Source organism: Peromyscus leucopus, chromosome 9, assembly GCF_004664715.2.
Source record: "Peromyscus leucopus breed LL Stock chromosome 9, UCI_PerLeu_2.1, whole genome shotgun sequence".
Taxonomy (NCBI): Eukaryota; Metazoa; Chordata; class Mammalia; order Rodentia; family Cricetidae; genus Peromyscus; species Peromyscus leucopus.
Genome location: NC_051070.1, coordinates 65,684,152 through 65,705,807, shown reverse-complemented (window position 1 = coordinate 65,705,807; position 21,656 = coordinate 65,684,152). Strand labels below are relative to the sequence as shown.

At 47.3% G+C, this 21,656-nt stretch overlaps 1 protein-coding gene across 2 annotated transcripts in view; it reads right to left on the bottom strand.

Moving 5' to 3' along the window:
• Lats2 (large tumor suppressor kinase 2) overlaps positions 1-3,671 on the bottom strand; it is a 55,045-nt gene extending 51,374 nt beyond the window's left edge. Inside the window, exon 1 of one of the 2 annotated variants that reach the window (XM_028870406.1) lies at positions 3,443-3,671. The gene's annotated coding sequence lies outside the window, so the exon portion shown is untranslated. The remainder of the gene's footprint in view (positions 1-3,442) is intronic. The other variant, XM_028870409.1, reaches the window with a different exon arrangement.
• Between the last annotated feature and the right edge of the window lie 17,985 nt (positions 3,672-21,656).

The following is a 21,656-nucleotide window of genomic DNA, read 5'->3' as shown; positions in this document are numbered from 1 at the left end:
GTGCTGGGGATCAAACTCAGGTCTTTAGGCTTGGGCCATTCTTGTGCCAGCCTTGTCTGTGACATGGTCTAACTATGTGGCTCAGGCTGGTCTCAAACTCAGTCCACCTGCTTTAGCACCCACCCCCTGCCCTGCACTGGAGTGGCAATGTGTGCCACCTCGCTATCAGCTCTCTGCATTTGTTCACATGGCTTGGGTTTGGTTTTTTTTTTTTTTTGGGGGGGGGGGAGGCGTTATTTTAAAACAGTATTTCTTAGACCAAAACCTCCAGTTATTATTTAAATTACATTCCCACTATAATTAACTAGCAAAGATGAAATTAAATCAAATGGAGAGGCCAGACCTCGAGCCAGACACTAAATGTCAGAATCACATACCACCGTCCAGGCCGGAAAGCCACAGGCTGAGGGTCTCTAAGGAAGGCAGTGGCCGTCTTCCTGGAGGTTCAGGAAGACGCCAGTTCCCCACTGTCCAAGAGTCACCAAAGGCCTTGGGGGAGCCTGTGCGGTGGCCAGAGTAGACAAGCGCATGCTCCTTCCCTGCAGAACTCATAAGAGCAAGTAGCTAAAGAGGACAGGGCAGGCCACCCCCAGCAGGGCTCCATATCTCTGGGCAAGCTGTGCCTCCTCTGCACCCACCCTCTCCAAGTTCCCCTTCTTCCCCAATCGGGAGTGAGAATGGACATTCCGCTGGAGAATCACAGAGACCATCAACCTAGCATTGGGAGTGAGAACGGACATTCCGCTGGAGAATCACAGAGACCATCAACCTAGCTGAAGAGCCAGTGTGTGTGTGCCTGCCTGCGGATGCACGAGCATGAGTCTTTCCGTGTGAGACCACTCAGAGAAAACCGTGCAGAGGAAGGAATGCTTGACCCGGAAGAGCTCAGGGGCTGGCTACTGCTGATGGAATGTGGAGCTACTCTGGGAGTCTCCAACTTCCGGGTAAAGGCTTGAACACACAAGAATGAAGAATGTATTCAGGAAGACAGACAATGCTGGGGGGGGGGGGGCAGGTGCTGTCTGGGGGACTTTTAATGTTAAAAAAATAAAATTAAACAGGAGAAGAGTCAGGAGGTAGGATGAGTTAATTAGTAATGGAAAGGCGCTAGCCCTCAGCATTCCTGCTCCAATAACTGCCAGGGCCAGAGTTTCATATTCTACCCAGGCCTACTTTATTCAAAACCAACTTCCATTCTTCAAGGTCTGTGTTACCCTAACTGATTTAGAGATCTGTACGGTCTGCAAGGGTATCTTAGCAATCAGGGTCAACAACAGGAAATGCAAACTCCTGCTATGAAATATGACCGTTTTCATTCATCAGCCAGAAAAATCCTATGTATGTCAAACATTGGTACACAAACAAAAACTACTTGTTAATTAGCTTTACAAACAAAAACAACAACAAAACCCACCACTCTCAATTACAATTAGGTCGACCAAGTCTAGACGTTAACCAACACGAAGTATTTGCCAAGCGAATGGCAAGCATTAAGCAATGCCTAATTTCCTCCATAATTTTAGCATCACCAATTATCTTTATTTCCAACATTACTGTTTTATTATTCCTTGAGGATGAAACAATAAATCAAATAGCATTCGGGTTCAAGCACAGAGGGAGCAGCTGAGTAGTAGATCCTTAGGAACTAAGGGTGCCCCTCGGAGGGTGGCACAGAACTGGCAAACGAAGGGAATAGTGGCCCTACCACTGGAAGAGGTCCTCTTCCTCTGAACTCCAGCCGCTTCAGAGGAATCACCATGGGCTTCTTAGAAGGACAGAGATTTCTGAGAATTTCTACAGCTTCCACAGAGCTGACTCGCTCCTTCTGTGGACAGCTGGACGGCTACCCATTTGCAGAACAGATTTAGTCAAGACAATGTAAATAAATTCATTGACTTTATCAACTGTCCTTCAAGCATATTCTTATTCTTAAATAGTATAGAATATTGCTTTGAAGTTTCACGTTATTACAAGCGTGAAATGAATACAAAACGTTGTGTTAGTCTGGATTTCCCAATACAAACACAACACCCTCCCCCCCCCGTTACCCTCCCCCACAAGGCTCCCCAATAGTTTTCGTAAGCATTTAGCGTGGATTTACCAGTTCCAAACCCTCCATTCCACTCTCCAGTGGGTTTTAAGAGCCTAGGGCAGGCTATTTACAACACAGCATTTAAAATAACAAGGCATTTTATTGTAAGCGTGTTCCCCGCCCACCACTGAAAGTCCCTCCCACCAAAGCTGTGATTTGCTAAGGAGAGAAATACCGACAGCTCCAATTTACACTTAAGACTATTCCAACTAGATGGAGAGGCTGAAGAATAACTCTCGGTTCAGAACGTATGCGATTCTGTAACTCTGTTCTAATAATTCTGCATAGCAGCCTCTGTTGGTCCCATACGAAGCTGACACTTTGAAATGTGGTAAAAGCTAAGCAATTTCAAAGGAGCCACGGTGGATTCGTTCAACAGTCTTCTCTATACCCGGATAACGAGACAAAATTTTACGAGAGGCTGAATACTGTAATGTCTCGTTAATTATAGTTAAGTTAAAACAGGCTTTCTAAGCAGAGTCTGCATTCCTGTACTGGAAGATTTTTGTTAATGCCTTATTACAACAGTTGCCAAGGAGGGGGGTGGGGGGTAGAATCATAAAAAGTAGCCGAGTCTCCAGATTTAGCACACAAAACTGGTGAGCATCATTTACAGATCTAACCTAGGGTTAAACGAAAACTACGGCGCAAGCTTTGGTACAAACCCCCTAATAACCAGCCATAGTACGGACACGCAGGAAAAGTTTAAAGAAAAGTCCTCCCCTTAAACTTTTTGTCAACAAAATCTGCACGTCCAGTTCTCTCCCGTCCCCTCCTCACAGGCGTGTTTTCCCTCGGCGGCTTCGAGCACCAGGCTGGCAGCCGAGGTCGCCCCGGGTGAGACCCGGGCCCCCGCAGGAGGCTCCTGTGTGGGTGACCTGGGCTGGGGACCAGCGCTGCGAACTCAGGCCCCAGCGTCGCGGCGGGGAGGAAGGAGCAGCGGAGGCCGGCCGGGGAGAAGTCGGCTCCAGAGAGAGAGGCGTTACGCAACGGCCCCGCACGGACCGCCGGACGGCGCGGCCGGGGACAGGACACCGGGCGGGGACCGCGCCGCCGGGGAGCCCGGGGTCCAGCGCGCAAGGCCGCGAGCGCGCGTGGAGGACGGCGCGGCGCCCCGAGGCCCAGGCTGGGCGGGGTCGGCGCCGCGGGACGCGGGGTCTCAGCCTCCGGACGCCACCGCCGCCGCCGCCGAGCACAACAAAGCCGCCCCGCCGCCGCCACCCATTGCCCGCACCCGCCCGGTACCGGCCCGATGGACTCTCCGCGGCCCGCGGGCGGCTCGACCGCGGGATCGGGCGGGCGGGCGGGCGGAGCCCCGTCCCGACAAACTTCCCGGCCGCGGCCCCTCACCTCCGGGAGCGCTCTACACCCTCGGCGGCGTCCTGGCCCGCGGCTCCGGGACCTCGCGCGCCGGGAGACCGGGCGCCGCTGGCGGCAGTGGTTGCTGACCCCGTAGGGTCGGGGGAGTCCGGGGAAGCGGTGGCGGCGCTGGCGGCGGCGGCTCCATCTTCCCGGGGCGCTCACGCCGCGGTTCCGACGCGCAGACCCGAGCGGGACATTCGCTACATTGTTGGCATTCCACGGGCGTCACGTGACCCCTCCTCCCGCGTCACTCCCGGCCGCATACCAGCCCGGGCGGGGCGCCCGCGGCCTTGCTCCCCACCGCCCGCTCCGCCCCGCCGGCCGCTTCCTGCGCCTCCCGGCCCGGCCGCCACCTGCCCTGCGCGCGGCTCGCGTCGGAAGTCGGCAGCCCCGGAGCGCCGGTTCTCCCCAGCGCCTCGGACCAGTCGGTTAAAAAAAGTAAGTTCACACAGGCCCCGGTGCCAGCCGCGGAAAGTAGTGCTGGCTCTTGAGACCCGAGCATCGAATAAAAAAAAAAAAACCAGGACGCCTGACAATCCGAGCTTAATAGGACGCAATTTAACCAGCTCCCTCCCCGGGCACGTTTTATGGAAAGTGCCTTATGGTTTTCTAGAACAGAACAGTACGAACCAACCAGCGAGACTGGCGTTTACACTTCGGCCACTCCTTTAGCCTCCATTTGGGGATTTGGTCCAGGGACAGACGCTGAGAAGAAATAACAGCGTGGAAGCCAAGTCTTCCATCTCCTATTGGCTCTCTAACATCACACTTCCCACCACCTACGGTCTGTGGTAAGTGATGCTGAGGACTAATGGTTTTAAAAGTCAACCTGGTTTCCTCCTTAATTAACAATCGTGACATTTGAAGTTTCAATTCCGGAAGAAACAATAATGAAGATCATTTGTTCCAGCTTTTATTTTATTTTTGTACTGGGGAAGGAACTCAAACCCTGGCTCCTGTGCTAAATCCAGGCTGAATTATCAGAGGAAACCTTGTCTGGACTGTTTAAACTACCTGAGAATCTCCTGAGAGTTCTCTTTTCTCCATCCTTTGAACTTTAGTAAGTGAGCCTCCTGCAGATTATTTTTCTCTTGTCAGCCTAACCCCGTGTGCTACGCTGACATGCATCTTGCACCCAATGAATGCATCTCCAACACGGCACTCACCTGGGTGCTTCCTCCCCCAACGCCAAGCACACGGGCAGCCTTCACTGTGTGTTTAAAGTTCTTGTCTCTTGCGCTTTAAAGGTGTAAAACACTTGGATCAAGCCAGTTGTTAGTGGTGCACACCTATAATCCCAGTACCCGGGAGACAGTTCGAGGCCAGACTGGTCTACAGAGAGAGTCCCAAGACAGCCATGGAGAAAACAACAAAATAAACAAAAGAAGGAAACTTTCATCAAATGAAAAATACTATAAAGTAAGTGGTGTTGTGGTTTAGATTATAAATGTCCCTCGAAAGTACCCGTATTCAGCGGGGCTGTGGTGGCGCACACCTTTAATCCTAACACTCCAGAGGCAGAAGCAGGTGGATCGCGGAGTTCAAGGCCAGCCTGATCTACAGAAGGAAATCCAAGACAGCCAGCAATACACAAGAGAAACCCTGTCTCTAAATAAATAAATAAATAAATAAGAAAAGAAAAAGAAAGAAAGAAAGAAAAGTACATGTATTGAAGAAGATTTGACTTCCAACCAAAAGTCTATGTTGATGGGTGGGACCTTTAGAAAGTGGAGCCCAGCTGAAGTTAAATCATCTTGTGTGCCCTTGAGGATGTCGGGACCCCCTCCTGGCTTTTGCTTCCAGGGTACAGTGAGGTGAGAAGCTCTATCATACCAAGAGAGCAAAGCCAGCCCCCACAGACACAGACCTCCTTTAAGTTGCTTACCAATACAAATGGACTCTTCCCATTCATGTGGAAATACCTAATCAGTTTTTTTGCACTTAGGGCTGGAGAGAAGGCTTAGCAGTTCAAAACACTTGTTATGCGGTCCAGCAACTACATCAGAAACCTCACAGATGCCTGTAACTCCAGGGATCCAATACCTTGTTCTGGCCTCCGAGGATATATGCGCGCGCGCGCGCACACACACACACACACACACACACACTTAACACAGACACACACATACATAAAAATAAATCTTAAAAAAAATCTTTTTGTGCCGGGGTGGTGGTGGCTCACACCTTTTATCCCAGCACTCGGGAGGCAGAGCCAAGCGGATCTCTGTGAGTTCAAGGCCAGCCTGGTCTACAGAGTGAGATCCAGGACAGGCACCAAAACTACACAGAGAAACCCTGTCTCAAAGAAAAAAAAAAATTTTTTTTTTTTTTGCAGTTGCAGTGACTATTATGACACTGATTATAACAGTGAAAAGGCAACAGCAAGGAGGGAAAATTCACATGGTGGTATACATACGGAGCGAAGAGACTGGCTTCGTTTTTGTCAAAGGATAGTGATTGCAGAGAGAATTCAGAACCAGTGTGGAATGAAGAAAAGCAGTTTGCAGAACTGTATACATTATGATACCACATTCATAAATAAACAGAGCCTTTGGAACCTATACTAATCCCATGTTTTGTGTGAGTGTAAACTCTTATACACCAAATTCATGACAGCGGTGGCCTATATAAAGGGAATGGGAACCGGACCAGGAGAGGAAAATCTTCAACCGAATCTATAGTGCTTGATTGCTTTAATTGAAAGGGGGACAGCAGGGGGCTGGGGAGATGGCCGAGTGGTTAAGAGCACTGGCTGTTTTCCCAGAGGACCTGGGTTTGATTCCCAGCACCCACATGGCAGCTCACAGCTGTCTGTGATCTAGCATCCTTGCTCAAACTATACATGCAGACAAAAATGTCAATGCACATAAAAATAAATAAGTTTTGAAAAAAGATGAAGGTGCTGGGCAGTGGTGGCACATGCCTTTAATCCCAGCACTCAGGAGGCAGAGGCAGGCGGATCTCTGTGAGTTTGAGGCCAGCCTGGTCTATAGAGTGAGATCCAGGAAAGGCACAAAGCTACACAGAGAAACCTTGTCTCGGAAAAAAAAAAAAAAAAAAAAAAAAAAAAAGATGAAGGTAAACTGTTACATTTAAGTTTTTGGTTTTTAGATTTATGTGTGTGAGTGTTTTGCTTGAATGTAGGTATGGGCACCACACGTGTGCCTGGTGCCCATGGAGGCCAGAAAAGGGCATTGGATCCCTTGGGACTAGGATGGTTGTGAGTCACAAGTACACTGTTTATACCTTTAATTTTTAAAAATGTCTTTAAATACATGTATTTGAGACTAGAGACAAATTGAAAATGTCCAAAATAGTCAAACAAATCAGGCATTATGGATCGTGCCCATGGTCCCAGCATTCATGAGATGGAGGCAAGAGGATGTGAAGTTAAGGTCATCTTCAGCTACACAGTGAATTCTAGTCCAGCTTTGAGGCCAGAGAGATCCCATCTTTAAAATAATAATAATAATAATCAATGTGTAGTCTCTGAATATAGTGATTCTAGTTGATTTTTTTGTCACAATTTTTGATACATCTATAGTAGGATAGCCCACAACAAAAAAATATTTTTAAATTAGCAAACTACTTGATGTATGTAGCTGAGGAGGGAAAGAGATAACACAAGGCCTCTTGAGCACATCATCATCAGTGACAAAACTATCATGTATAGACTGCTATATAATTTGTGTGTACTGTGCTGTAGCGCTGTCCTTCCCACCCAGTGATGCTCTGGTCTGCCTGAGTTATCTCATCCAATCTTCAAGGTAACCGTGCTATTAACCCTTTCTGATAGAAAACGACCTTGAAGTGCAGAGAGCCAAGTAATTTGCCCAGGATCAAAGAGCTGGGATTTGAATCTAGATAGCACTAAGTGCAGAGCTTAGGTGCACTGAATTACTAGGCTCTCTGCAGGGAATCACACGAAGTCATGATTACAATGCACTTACAAATACGGAAACGAGCCAGATTAACCCCTTTATGCTTTTGGTGTTGTTGGTTTGTCGGTGGGCCTCACAGGTGCCACTAAGCTGTACCCCCAGCAGGGCCTGAAGACAGGGGGAGTGTGTCTGAGAGCAGAGATGTTTGCCCAGGGAGGAGGAGAGGAGAGACTCCTGCAGTAAGGATAGGACAGTTTAGGTGTCCCCAAGCAGAAGATCCCCTAAGACTCACACCTTGCTCATGTTGTCGCTGAGTGAAAAAAAAATCTGATTATTTACTCAGCCTCTTCACACGGTAGATGTTTGGAGAGCAGACTCTGGTCTTCAGGCACGTGCTTTTCTCCTTCTTTGCCACCAGTGTGTTGGAGACTCAGGAAATCTGCCTCACCAAAATATAGAGTTCTCCCTGGACACTCAAAAATGTAGAGCAGGATCAGATCACAAGAGACCCGGATGACTGGTAAGAAGGCATGCCACACTGATCCTTTTCATTTTGGATTGGTTAGGCCCATATGTTTTGTCTCACTAACCAGGCCACAGCTTCCTCCACAACAGGAAACTATAAAGAATCTCTTGAGTGACATGCATAGCAAATACACTTTAAAGCCATCTTTAGAATGCCAAATATCAAAGTTTAAAGCATTAACCATTTCTGGTCAAGTGTGGGGTGCAGACCTGAAGTCTCAGCGCTCAGGATGCTGAGGAAGGAAGATGGAGTTCCAGGCCAGCTTAGACTATGTAAGGACACCCAGATGAATGAATGAGTGAGTGTTAGCTGTTTCTCTGAGTCAGCTAGGGAGAGCTCCTTCTCCATTGTTCTTTGGCTATTGTGGTTCTAAAAACGTATAGAACTTTGAGAAAAGAGTTAACCATATCGCCTTTGCTAGTTAGATAATAAATTTCCATGATGCATTTGAACTCCGCCTGCCTCTGTCTCCTGAGTACTGGGATTAAAGTCATGCACCCACCACCATCACCACCACCACCACTCCGAATTTATTTTTATTTTATTTGTTTGGGTGTTTCACCTACATGTATATCTGTGTACCATTTGCATACAGTCCAAATGAGGCCAGAAGACCAGAGCCAAAATAGGCCAGAGGTAGTGGAATCTGACTTTTAACCCCAATGACAACTCAAAATGTTTATAGGACACTCTGCAGATAATCACTTGGGGTGTGAAGAGCACTCCCCGGCTTGGCAAACAGAGGAAGGTGGAGTGTAAATGGGAAACGCTTTTGCCTCAGTTGGCTTTTCCTCGGCCACGGTTCTGTCTCAGGTGATCCGATACTCATTTTCTCTGCTATCATAAGCTTGGCTGTTGGGTGTGGTGGCTCAGGCCTGGTACACATGGAAGGTAAAAGCAAGATGCTCAGGATTCAAGGTCATCCTCACCCTCATAGCCAGGGAGATGGTATCTCAAAAAAGCAAAGCAAAGGCTGCTTTGAGACTCAGCAGGTAAGGGACTTCCCTTAACCACATTTAAGTATTTCACTCAACAGTGAAGCGGTTTGGGTGTCAGGGCTAAATCCCTAGAATATGAGCTCTCACACTTAGCTTTCAGTGTTAAAGCCAGGTGGGTGAACTCTTCCCTGATTTTAAATTATTTCTAATTGCTTTACTTCTAGTTGTGGAGAGGAGCCAGGTGGTAGTGGTGCACACCTTTAATTCTATCACTCAGGATGCAGAGGCAGGTGGATCTCTGAGCTCAAGACCAGCCTGGTCTACAAAGTGAGTTCCAGGACAGCCAGGGCTACACAGAGAAACTCTGTCTCGAAAAACCAAAAAAAGAGAGAGAGAGAGAGAGAGAGAGAGAGAGAGAGAGAGAGAGAGAGAGAGAGAAGAAGAAGAAGAAGAAGAAGAAGAAGAAGAAGAAGAAGAAGAAGAAGAAGAAGAAAAGAAGCAGCAACATAGACAAGCTTCCTATGTATTCCTATGTAGAGCTGGGCAGTTCAGGAACCAGGACCACGTTGGTGGCCCCTGGCAAATCCCACAGACCTGCTCTTCCAGATGCCTGCAGTGATGCTAAGCTATGTTCATTCTCCAAATAGCTGCTCTGCTTCTCAGATGAGTAATGAAGTATGGGGTTGCATCAGTCAGCATTGCTCAATACTTTGAGATCTGTTCCCAGGAAAGCCCAAAGCAGCCAAGTTCTGCGTTTACACAGTTTCTTTTGACAATTCCTGTTAGTAAGGAGATCGGTAGACACTCTTCTAGTGCATGCCCTCTTTGAGCTCTCCTGGAGCTGGTTCACTGTGTTGAAGAATTCCTCATTATGTTGCTGGTCGACTGTGATGTCTGTCACATCAGGATAGGAACAGAATGCTGCTCTGGCTGTATCTGGAAAAGTTCCAGATACTCTTTCTGTGTGTTCTGAAGCCTTCCATCAAAACTGGAAAACAAGTGAGGGTGGGGAGGGTGGAGGGGTTGCAAACCTTTAACCCCAGCTCTTGGAGGCAGAGGCAGGTGGATCTCTGTAAGTTCAAGGTCACCTTGGTCTATAGAGTGAGTTCCAGGTCAGCCAGACCTACAGAGTAAAATCCTGTGTTAATAATAACAAAAGCATAAAACAGAGGCCAGAGAGATGGCGCAGTGGTTAAGAGCACTGGCTGTTCTTCCAGATGACCTACCTACCTGGCAGCTCACAACTGGCTGTAACTCCAGTTCCAGAGGATCTGATGCCAACTTCTGGTCTCAGCAGGCACCAAATGCAAAAGAGGTACACAAACATACATAAGACAAAACATTGTTTTGTTTTCCAAGACAGGGTTTCTCCAGTGCCTGTCCTGGATCTTGCTTTGTAGACCAGGCTGGCCTCGAACTCACAGAGATCCGCCTGGCTCTGCTTCCCAAGTGCCAGGATTAAAGGCGTGCGCCGCCGCCCTGCGAGAAAACATTTTTTTAAAAGTTAATTAAAAAGAAAAAAAACTTGAAACAGGCTAGGTATGATGATACGCCTTTAATCCCAGCACCTGGAAAGCAGAGGCAGGTGGATCAACGTGAGTTCGAGGTCAGCTTGGCCTGCATAGTGAGAGATCTCATCTCAGAAACAAACAACAAAACATAAGGAACTGGTGTCCCTGGTCCACTCCGGTCTCAAACTTCTGGGCCCAAACAGTGTTCCTGCCTCGGTCTCCCAATTACTGAAGCTACGTGCCAATAGTTTCAGCTGGCTCATTAAAAACATTTGATTGTTTCTTTGTTTATTTTTGAGATAGGATCTCATGTAGCTGATAATGACCCTGAACTCTATCAGCTGGTATATAGGTGTGTACTGCCATACCTGCTAAAAAGTTTAAGGACTATTTTGTAGCAAATATTGGTAAATATTCTTTATGAAGAATAAGTCCAAGGCCTTTGTCTTACCACACTCAATTTCTGTAACAAAATGAACATTGCAGAGTCACTTGGGAGCATCCAGCCTATCTATCTAAATCTACAATAAATAGTTAATTGTGTAACTGATGGTAAAGGAAATGTGTTTTGATCTATTTTTAACTTTGAATTTAAAATGGACTGTGAGGTGCTGTTTGGGTTGTTAGGGGTTCCATAAACGACAAGCCATTTCCATTTGTCTATCGGATGCCAGGTCAGAAACGGAAAAATGAAATGTGTTATCATTAGCTGCTCGATAAACCTGACCTGAAGAAAGCCTGAGAGATGGTAATAAGTTGATTCCTCATGCAGAAGTGGGAGCAGGCCAGTGAGGCCCGGGCTGCCAGATTCCAGAGCAAAGGGAAGCAGTTGCTGCTGATTGTGCTAGATGATCAGTAATCGAAGGCCCAGAAGAGCTGGAACTGGGCAAATGCCCCAGAACGAATCCCTTTCAGAAGGACAGAGGTGAGCGGAAGGCCCAGGAAGGCCCAGCGTTTGAGAGAGTGCTATGTAGAAAGGGAAGGGGCTGAGCAGGCTGGAGGGAAGCTGGTATTTGAGGCATGTAGAGAATGGACTTGGAAGACAGCAGGGAGGGTGTTAGAGCAGCAGGGAGTGGGGAGAAGAAATGGCAGAGTTCCGTGATTACTGTCCAGTGGAAAGAGCAGCATGGTAGTGGTGTATGCCTGTGGTCCCTGGCTAGCCAAGGGGCTGGGGTGGGAGGGTCCCTGAACCCAGAAATTCAAGATCAGCCTGGGTCATGACCTAGAACAAACAAGCAGACCACGACCACCACCCACGACAAAGCTGGGCATGGTGGCATGTGAGGCCAGTACTTGGAAAGCAGAGGCAGGAGAATCAGGAGTTCAAGGTCAACCTCATCATGAATTCAAGAGTTCAAGGCCAGCCTGGGCTAGAGACAGCCTGTCTGAAAAACACAAAACAAAGCACAAAACACAAATTAAAAAAAAAAAAAAAAAAAAAAAAAAAAAACATCACTTGAAGCAAGGAGAAAGGAACAGGGACCGCTGTGCCTCCCTGTATCTCTCTTCACCAGCTGTTGTGAAGTGAACCAGACTCCTCCACATGTCCACCAGGATGTACTCGCTGCTGGAGGCCAAAACCAATAGGACCACTTGAATGGAACCTCTGAGACTCCCTGTGTATCATGATTTCCTCAGATATTCTGTCACACTAATGGAAAGCTGATCAACACGTTTAAGGGTGGGATTAGAACTTCTGTGAGTGTGGTAGCTACCATAGGATCTAGTCCCTTATCTAGTACCCAGCGGCCACTTTACCAAAATATGTATTTTTTAAATGATTTATTTATCTTTATTTTATGTGTATTGGTGTTTTGCCTGCATATATGTCTGTGTGAAGGTGTGGAATCCCCTGGAGGTAGGGTTACAGGCAGTCGTAGGCTGCCATGTGGGTGCTGAGAATTGAACCCAGGTCCTTTGGAAGAACACCCAGGGCTCTTAACCGCTGAACCATCTCTCCAGCCCCATGTATTGTTATATAAAGAACAGACAGAAGTTCTACTAAAGATGAGAAAAACAAAATAATCACAGTGCTTGCACTCTTCTTGGTGTCTTCTGAAATTAGAATACCTACCTACCTTTGTCCCTTTCTTCTTTCCTTAGTTCTTACATTCTGGTTGTGAGCCTAACCTTTAACAGCTAGGTTGTGAGCCATCATCTCTCCTGTCCCCTTCCTTTCCCCTTCCTTACATCCTTTTCTGTTTTTTTTTTTTTTTTTTTTTTTTTTTTTTTTTTTTGAGACAGTTTTACTGCATAGCTCAGACGGACAACCTTGTGATTCTCCTGCCTCAGTTTCCAAGGGCTGGGATTAGAGGCATACAAATCTATCAAGTATTTGAATGCTAACTGTTAACAGGAAATATAATTCTTAGCGCATAATAGTTTTTAATTGGTTACATTTCACGCCTTTCCAAAGAAGAGAACCTTAGAACCTAGGAATCAGTAACAGGTGTAACAGTACTTTCTAGTTGGGACTGTTGTTGGCCCATAAAGAAATGACACAGAAACTTATTTATTATGAAAGCTTGGCCTTTAGCTTAGGCTTATAACATGTAACTTAAATTAATGCATTTAAAATCTACACTCTATCTCACGGGGTTACTTCTCTTCCATCTTGCACCTCCTGTTTCCTCTCCCCATCTCCTGGCATCTCCTTCTTGAGCTTAGATTCATCCTCCTCTTCCTCTTCCTTCCTGAAAATCCCTGCCTATATCTCTTGCCCAGCTATTGGCCATTCAGCTGTTTATTACACCAATCACAGCAACACATCTTCACACAGTGTAAACAAATAGTCCACAACAAAAAGACACTTTTATCTCCAAATGGCTACTGCCCACCAAGGTGTTATTTTTATAAGAAATAAATTAAATTCATACCAGCAAGGCTTGACCTGCTCATGAATGCCTAAGTCTGTGTGTTTGTTTATGGTGCTGGAGATTGAACCTAGAGCCTCCTGCACCCGAGGCTTGTTCTGCCGCTGAGCTGTGTCTCCATATCTTCCCTATCCCCCATCCATTTTTAGCTTGCTGTTTGGAGGCAAGGTCTCACTGCATCCCCCAGCTGGTCTTGAACTTGTGACATCCCCCCTCAGCCTCCTGAGCTGCTGGCATTCGCAGCAGGCCTAGCCCTAGGATTACAAGGCTGTACTTCCCGGCTAGAGTTGGGGGCCGGGGAAGAGTATGAGGTGATAGAAATTGTGTTTAGACTTAGTCTTTACGTAGTCTTGAGTGGCCATAGACATGAAGCTACACTGTTTAGACAGTTGGAAATAAAGCCGCCTTCAAACACGGGCCTGACTTTCCCTTTGACGATGGAAGCGTGACACTCAGAGATCCCGTAACTTTAAGACACAAAGATCTTCTATTACGTTTGTATGTGTACGTGTGTGGCCACAGTAGAGGTCAAAGGACAACTTGTGTTGATTCTTTCTCTCCTATCACAAGGATACTCAAGCTGTCAGAGTTGGCACCAAGCACCTCTTAGCCTCTCAGTCATTTTGCTGGTCCCAGAATTTATTTATTTAGGGGTGTGTGTGTGTGTGTGTGTGTGTGTGTGTGTGTGTGTGTGTGTTCCTGCTTGTCTGTATGTACGTCACATGTATTCTGGTGCCTTTGAAGGCCAGGAGGAGGGTTCAGGATCCCCTGGAGCTGGAGTTACTGGTAATTATGATGTGGGTGCTGGAAACCACATCATGTACCACAGGATGGCCTCAAACTCACAGCTGAAAATGACCTTGAACTTCTGCCTCCACCTCCTGAGTGTTAAGTTTTTGCATGTAGGCTATCACTCTTGGTTTCAAAAGGAAAATGTTTTAAACAGTTAAAATTATATTTAAAATAATAGTTAAGGGCTGGCTCCATGAATCAGAGTACATACTCTTGCAGAGGACCCAAGTTCAGTTCCCAGCATGCATATCGTGCATCTCAGAACCACCTGTAACTGATGTTCCAGGGGATCTGAAGTCCTCTTCTGTCTTCTCCAGGGACTGCATTCATATGCACACAGGACCACACACACACATAATTAAAAATAAGTTTAAAGCACAGCTCAAAATTAAAACCGCATATTAGGTCTGTCTGGAAAGACGAAGCATGATAGTATAGGCCTTAGCAGAGTCTTGCTTCTCGGCCTCTTGTCTTGTAGCTCACTTATTAGAGAGGATAAGATCCCCCTGATGAGTGCAGCTACTCCAACATAAATGCAGTTTACATATGAAAATCCAGAGAAAATGCAGCTAAAGTCTGGCTTTGCGGGGAGTTAGGGCCAGTGAGGACCTTAGGTTCAAGGTTAACCTGAGCTACATAGTAAGAGAGATTTCCAAACAGATAGATGAACAAACGAAAATCTAAGAAGAGACATGTCAGGAAACAATGTCTGAACATTTTCATTGAATCTCTCCACCCTTTCTGGTCAACATTTTCTAAGTAGTAAACAGTGGACACTTGTAAAAGGAGCTGCACAAGGTATAAAGCCTTTGAGAGCAGGACTCTGTCACTTCAGGTGGAATTTGAAGTATGTTTTCACTTAGCTACAAATTACCTAGTGGATGAGTTTCAGGCTCAGTGCTTGGACTGAGCATCGTGGTGAGCTCCCCCGCCCCGCCCCCCACAGCCTGTCTCCGCAGAACACGCACTTTATAGGGAGAACTAGGCCCAAATTGAATAATTCCCAAAGAGAAATATGTGGTGAGAAACAGTACCGCATGCCACACAGTCTAACTTCTCCAACATAGCAATCTATCTAGTGGGCAAGAGAGGCCATCGGGGCTGGCGGAGCTCAACAAGAGGGAACAGCATTCCAGGTTGGGGCGACTGGAGCATTCCTTGGGAGGGGAGGCTGCACCAGCTTGCGCAGACACCACACTCAGTCCTGTCCACTCTTGCTGGACACCCCAAAAGATTTCTCCAGACAAGTCCTTCTCGGAGGCCATCACAGGAGGCTCTAGGGCCAAAGCTGGCTGAGCCAAATGTAGAGCTTGTCCCAACCTGCTTTTGTCACGCCAGCAGCACCTGGGTTGTCTATTTTATTGCAGGGACTGAGGGACCCACATCCCAGAGCATGCAATGCTGTTAGGACTCCATGAAAATGTTTTCATGTCTCAATTCCTTTTAAAACCATGAAGAAAAAATTAACGTAAGAAAAAAAAGTGCAGTGGTCCCCACCCCTCTATCTGAAGTCTCAGTCTCCCACAGTCAACCATGCCCCCCCCCAATTTTTAAATGGAAAATTCTAATCCCAGCACTCGGGAGGCAGAGCCAGGCGGATCTCTGTGAGTTCGAGGCCAGCCTGGGCTACCAAGTGAGCTCCAGGAAATGCGCAAAGCTACACAGAGAAACCCTGTCTCGAAAAAACCAACCAAAAAAAAAATGGAAAATTCAAGAAATAAACAATTAGGATAGGTTATAGCTCAGCCCGTAAAGTGCTTGCCTGGCAGGTGGGACGACCCAGGTTCAACCACCGGCACAAAAAGAGGAGGTGGAAAGAGAGGGGAGCGGGGAGGGCAAGGAAAAGAAGGGTAGGATTACTGTGTTGTAACCACTTCGGAAGAGACCGTCCATAGCATACAGCTGTGTGCTGTTAGAACTGCTCTGTTCCGCCATTAGTGTGGCTTGTCTCTCAGCACGCTTACTTCATAACTTAGACTTCACCGCAAGTGTTCGTAAGAAGACGCAGTGGACGTGGAGGGCGGGCATCTAGCTTCAGACATCTCCTGGGGATTTTGCTTGGAGAATGTCCTCAAGAACAAGAGCGGATGTTTATGTGTTTAGGATACTAAGGCCACCCTCTGTGTCACACCCCCTTCAGAAGGCCAGCCCCGATGGCCTCTCTTGCCCACCAGATAGACTGCTATCTGTTAGAGAAGTTAGACTGTGTGGCATGCGGTACTGTTTCTCACCACATAGTTCTCTTTAGGGTTGTTTGACTTAGGCCTAGTTCCTCCTACAAAGTGCACATTTTGTAGAGACGGTGTGTGCGCTGCTCAGGCTAAGACCGAGCTGACTTCACCAGCTAGGTAATTCATAGCTAAGTGAAAATATGAAAAATTCTAATCTAAGCAGAGTCAGGTGTGCTGATAAACATCTGGGGCTCCAGGTCAGCCCTGAAATCACCAGGGGGGACGAGGACTGTCAAGAGCATGCTGTGTGACCGAGCTGCCCTGTTTGCTGGCTTGGGTTGTTAAATGCGCTTTCTGCTTCCTGGTATTTTCAGCTCGTGGTGGTTTATCGGGACATCGCCCCAGCATGGACTGAAGAGCACCCATGCCACAGACTGAGTCACTTAAGCAACAGAAAGCAAGTCCCCCTCAAATCCCCATAGGCTGAAAATCCACCAGCAAGGTGTGGAGAAGATTGGTGCCCACAAGCTGAGGAGAACCTATTTCAGGCTCTTCTCCTTCTCTTGGTGGCCTTGGCTCATCTTTCCAGGTCTGTGGCCACCTCCTGGGTTTCTGATTGGCCCTCTGTGTATGTCTGCATGCCCGGCTCTGCATTAGGACACGGGTCATGTTTGGTTAGTGCCCGCCCTGACGGCTTCACTTCAATGTGACTGCATCTACACAGATCCTATCTGTAAAGAAGGTCACAGTCTGAGGTACTGAGGCTTAGGGTGCCAACATAAGCACATTGGAAGAACACACGCCCACCCATCATGAGGGCTCATGGATCGAGTCTGGCCCTTCGTCTGTTTTATATAGCCCATTGGGCTATTTATTTATAAGTTATTGGGAGAAGAAAAGCATTTCATGACCCATGAACAGGATGTGCAATCCATATTGCAGGGCCATGAAGCAAGCTGTAACTGGAATGCGGCCACGCTCACTCACTTCCATATCTCCCGTGGCTGCTTTCTGTCTAAAGCAGAGTAATTGCAACACACGCCATATGGCTTATAAAAGCTTAAGTATTTGTTATCTGTCCTTTACATGAAAAATTGCTCCAGAGCAATGCCAGCAGGCGTGGAAAAACTGTGAATGGGAGCGAGAGTCATTGAGACAAGATCAACACGATGTAGGGAGAGGCCAGGGGAGGAATTGGCTATCAATGATTCCTGTTTCTCTAACATCCCCCAGCCCCACCCACATTACCATATGGCCCAGGATGTGCCCAGTGGCTGAACCTGTGTTTAGACTAATGTACAAATGCTTAGCCTACAAGTTAGCAAAAAAAAAAAAAAAAAAAAAAAAGGAAAGAAAGAAAAGAATTAGAAAACTTTTTTTTTCCTCCTGTGAGAAACATTATACTGATGAAATGAGACAGTAGAATCCAAATCCAGGCTGATCTGCTAGACTACCACTCTAAGACTTCATTAAATGAGAGACCAGTGAGCCTTCAAGGGCAGTGGCGGAGCCTTATGTCAATTGAACCTCAGGGTCCCCTGTGTGATGCACCCCCACAAAAGTTCATGTGCTGAAAACTCAGTCCCCAAAGTATTTGCTGGTGGTGTTGAGAGGTGGAGCCTTGGAAATCGATTAGGGTTAGATGAGAAAATAAGGACAGCATCGCTTGATGGGCTGAATGAGAAGGGGAGGGGACGCCTGTGTCTACAGGTGGATTAGTTTGCTGTCTATCACTGTGATGGCTAAAAGTCACGTGGGGAGGAAAGGGTTGACGTCATCTTATAGCGTACAGTCCCTGATGGAGGGAACTCAGGGCAGGAACTTAAGGCAGAAACTGAAGCAGAGGCCATGGAGGAACACAGCTTACTGGCCTGCCGTCCATGGTTCCCTCAGTCTGCTTTCTTATACAACCTAGGACCCTGCGCTCAGGGGTGGCTGGGCTCTCCCACATCAATCACTAATCAAGAAAATGCCCCACAAGGCTGGAGAGATGGCTCGGTGGATAAGAGCACTGGTTACTCTTGCGGAGAATCCAGGTTTTGTTCCCAGCACCCGCACGATGGCTCACCGTCACCTATAACTCCACTCCCAGGGGATCAGGTGTCCTCTTCTGGCCTTTGGAGGCATCAGACCCACAGATGGTGCTTGCATACTTGCAGGTGAAACACCTACACACATTAAATAAATAAGTAAATAAATAAATAAGCCTAAAAAAAAAAGTGTCCTTACAGATTTGCCTACAGGCTAATCTGATGTAGGCAATTCCTCAATTGATAATGTTTTCTTCGCAGGAGCCTCTAGCTTGTGTCAAGTACAGCAGGCTACTGTAATTCCCTTTCATCATGACAGATGCAACAAGAGACCCTAGGCAGATGCTGGCACTTTGATTTTGGATTTTCGAGACTGGTGTGAGAAATACATTTCTTTATAAATTACCCAGGCTCTAGTATTTTGTGGAAGAACACAACGGGAGGCTAGAGAATGGTTCATCAGTTAAGGGTGCTTACTCCAGCTTCGTGGGTCCAATACCTTCCTTCCACCTCTGCAGGCACCTGCACACAGGATGTACAATACCTTCACACACATGCAGATAAAAACAACAGACTCCACACATACAAACAGACTAGGACACCTGCCTGGCTGGTGTTATGGATACCCAGCCAGCCGCCTTTCTTTCTGAAGGCCATCAGCCTATTTCCTGGAATGTTATTTTCCCCCCTCTAGGTGTTTAGTTCCTCTATCCCTCAAACACAGTTGATCCCCTGCATCCTTGTCTGGGAAAAGCAGCAGAGAGAAAGGAGCTGACTTCTTGGAAGAACTGCCTATGAAAGGAGAGAACGTGGGAGGTGGTACCTTCTACAGGACCACTGGCCAAGCAACCAGACCAGACAGATGGACAGAATGGACAGATGGAGACAGTAGGAAGCCCAGCAGGTGTGGGTAGGCCTTTCTCTCCGCCAGCCTGCTGGTGCTCGCCATGTGTTTTTGCCATCAGGCTTGAGGGGAGCTATGATAGAGATGCTGTGGGTGCCTCTGCCCCTCTGGGGCCCCCCCTCCAGCCAGGACCTGCTGTGAGGCTATGGTGGAGCCTCCTCTTCTTGAACAGGGGGCTAGAAATGAACCCCCCTGGGAGATGGTGAGAAGCCTCACCTTGCCACAGTGAAAAGCGCTGCAGAGATGATTTTAGTCTTGGTCCCAGCAGCTCAGGGCCCAGCAATGAGGAGCTTGTGGTTGGTGGCAGAATTGAATGGGATGTGATATGTTGAAATGAGTAACTTGCCGAGGGGTTGATCAGGCCAATAGCGTGGGCTGGTTCTTAGTTCAGGGACCCAGGAATGCTGTGTTAAAGTTTTGGTTTGTTTTCCATATGGGTTTTTGTTTGCTTGTGTTTGGTTTGTTGTTTTGAGACAAGAGTATCACTCTGTAGCCCAGGCAGGCCCCAAAGTTAGAGTAACCCTCCTGCCCTGGCTTCCCAAATATTGAGATTCATGTGTACAACACAACCCTTGGCTTCCAAGGTTATATATGGGTTTCGTTTTTTTTAATAATCTCCCCCTCTCTTTTCTCAAGAGAAAAAAAGGTCTTATTTATCTGACCTTAAAAACACTTCTTCCTGCCACCCTATGAAAAGCTCTTCCTGGCCTTAGATGGCAGGCACACAACCTCTAGTGCTTGCTCTACCACTGAACTAAATCCCCAACCCCAAGTTTCTTAACTTCTAGGGCTTCGTTTTTTCTCTTCTGTAAAGATCCATGCTGTCTCTAGCGTCAAGAGGATCAAGAGAGGTAGCATGTGTGAAAGCCCCGGGTGGAGAGTAGGGTGTGGAGTAAACCTTTCTTTCAAGCTTAGTGTCAAAAGCGGAAGAACATCCTAGAAGGGAGGATAGAGACCTTCCAGAATGTCCAGTCTCAGGAATCAAATTATTAGCACCAAATTTGAAGAGGGAAGCAGAATTGTGCAGAAGGTGACGGCCCCACGTGCTGCTGATCGCAGCATGGAGCTTTGGAGGGTTCTTAGGAGCCATGAGCAAAGCCTCTGGAAAAAGGCAGTTTTGGTGATTTTTAAGTAAGGCACAGTTACAACAAACATCCTGTGGCTTTTGAATAGTTTTTTTTTTTTTAAATGAAACTATTAAGCCATATTAAATCCTACAGGCTGTACATGCCAAGGAAAGCTAAAGGAATCTGGGGACTTTGAACGGAATTTCCCAAGCCTTCGCGAGGAACACCGCTGACCGCACATCAGAGCTGCAGCTGGGGAATTAATTTTAAGCCACTTTAAGGCCTGACAAGTGTTTTGTTTGGCAAGAGTAGAACCCTGATGTGGAGGGTTTGAAATTTGGGGTTCTGGTTCAGGGATAATCAGAGTCTTCCTTCAGCGCGATTGTGCGGAGAAGAAACAGGACTCACGAGTCAGACTAGAAATACACAGATGATGTGACCTGCGGGGAGCCCATAGCATTCTATCACGTCCTCCCTTCTCCCTTTCTCCCTCCCTTCCTCCTTTCTTCTTTCATCCTCTCCTTTCTTGGTAGGTTTGTGTTCACATTCATCATATAATTACCTGAGCTGATGCCAGTCAAGCAAGCTCTGTGCTCGCCCTGTGCTTTACTGAGAAGGAGGCCTGATGATGGAGGCCTGTAATCTCTTAACTGAGGAGGCCGAAAGCAGGAAGATTGTGAGTTCAAGGCCAGCCTAGGTTACATAGTAAGACCCTGTCTCAAAAGACCAGTAATTAAAAAATAAAGCAACGCACATGCACAGGAATGTCTCCCTGATGCAGGGCACTAGCTCTCTGGGCAGGTGTTTACAACAGCATGGTTCAAGGCAGCACCCAACTTCCTCAGTTCACATGCCCACAGAATGTGTCACTGAAAAACTTGCAGAATGTCAGGAAACTGAGACTCTGGGTGAAGTGAGCTGGTCGGATGATTTCAATTCCTTCCTTTGGAGAAGTCATTCCTCACACCACAAGGAATGCTGAGAGGAATTTGCCCTTTTGCTTTAGGAGACAGCTCTCCTATCTAATGGGCATGGTGGTCCGTGCCAAATGGGCTGACTGAGGACACGTGCCAGTGTGAGGGGTAAGACCCCCAGAATTCCCTGGCAGCTATTTGCAGCGGACCATTCCCTGGACGTTAATTTGCAATGAAGTCATTATCTCCAAGTTCTTGGAAAAGCAGAGCTGACAAAACACTGGCCCACGGGCTCCATTTAAGCGAACAAGCACGTCTTCGCTCCGTCGGAAATGGGTTTCAGATTTGAACCTGCGTTCCTCTCCGCTGAGATAATGAAAGCAAGCGGGGGTAGTTTTCAGAGGTGCTGGGTCACAGTGCCTATCTTCCCGGCAGTGCCCAGAAGCCCTCAGTGGTGTAAGGCTTTGTTTCTGTAGGTGTGCCTTTTAGTCAGATTGGCGAGGACTGGATGTCAGCCGGCGGCCTCCATCGAGCGCTTTTGTGCGGAGAGATTGTGCACAGAATGAATGGAATAAACCGAGGGGGAAGTCCCACC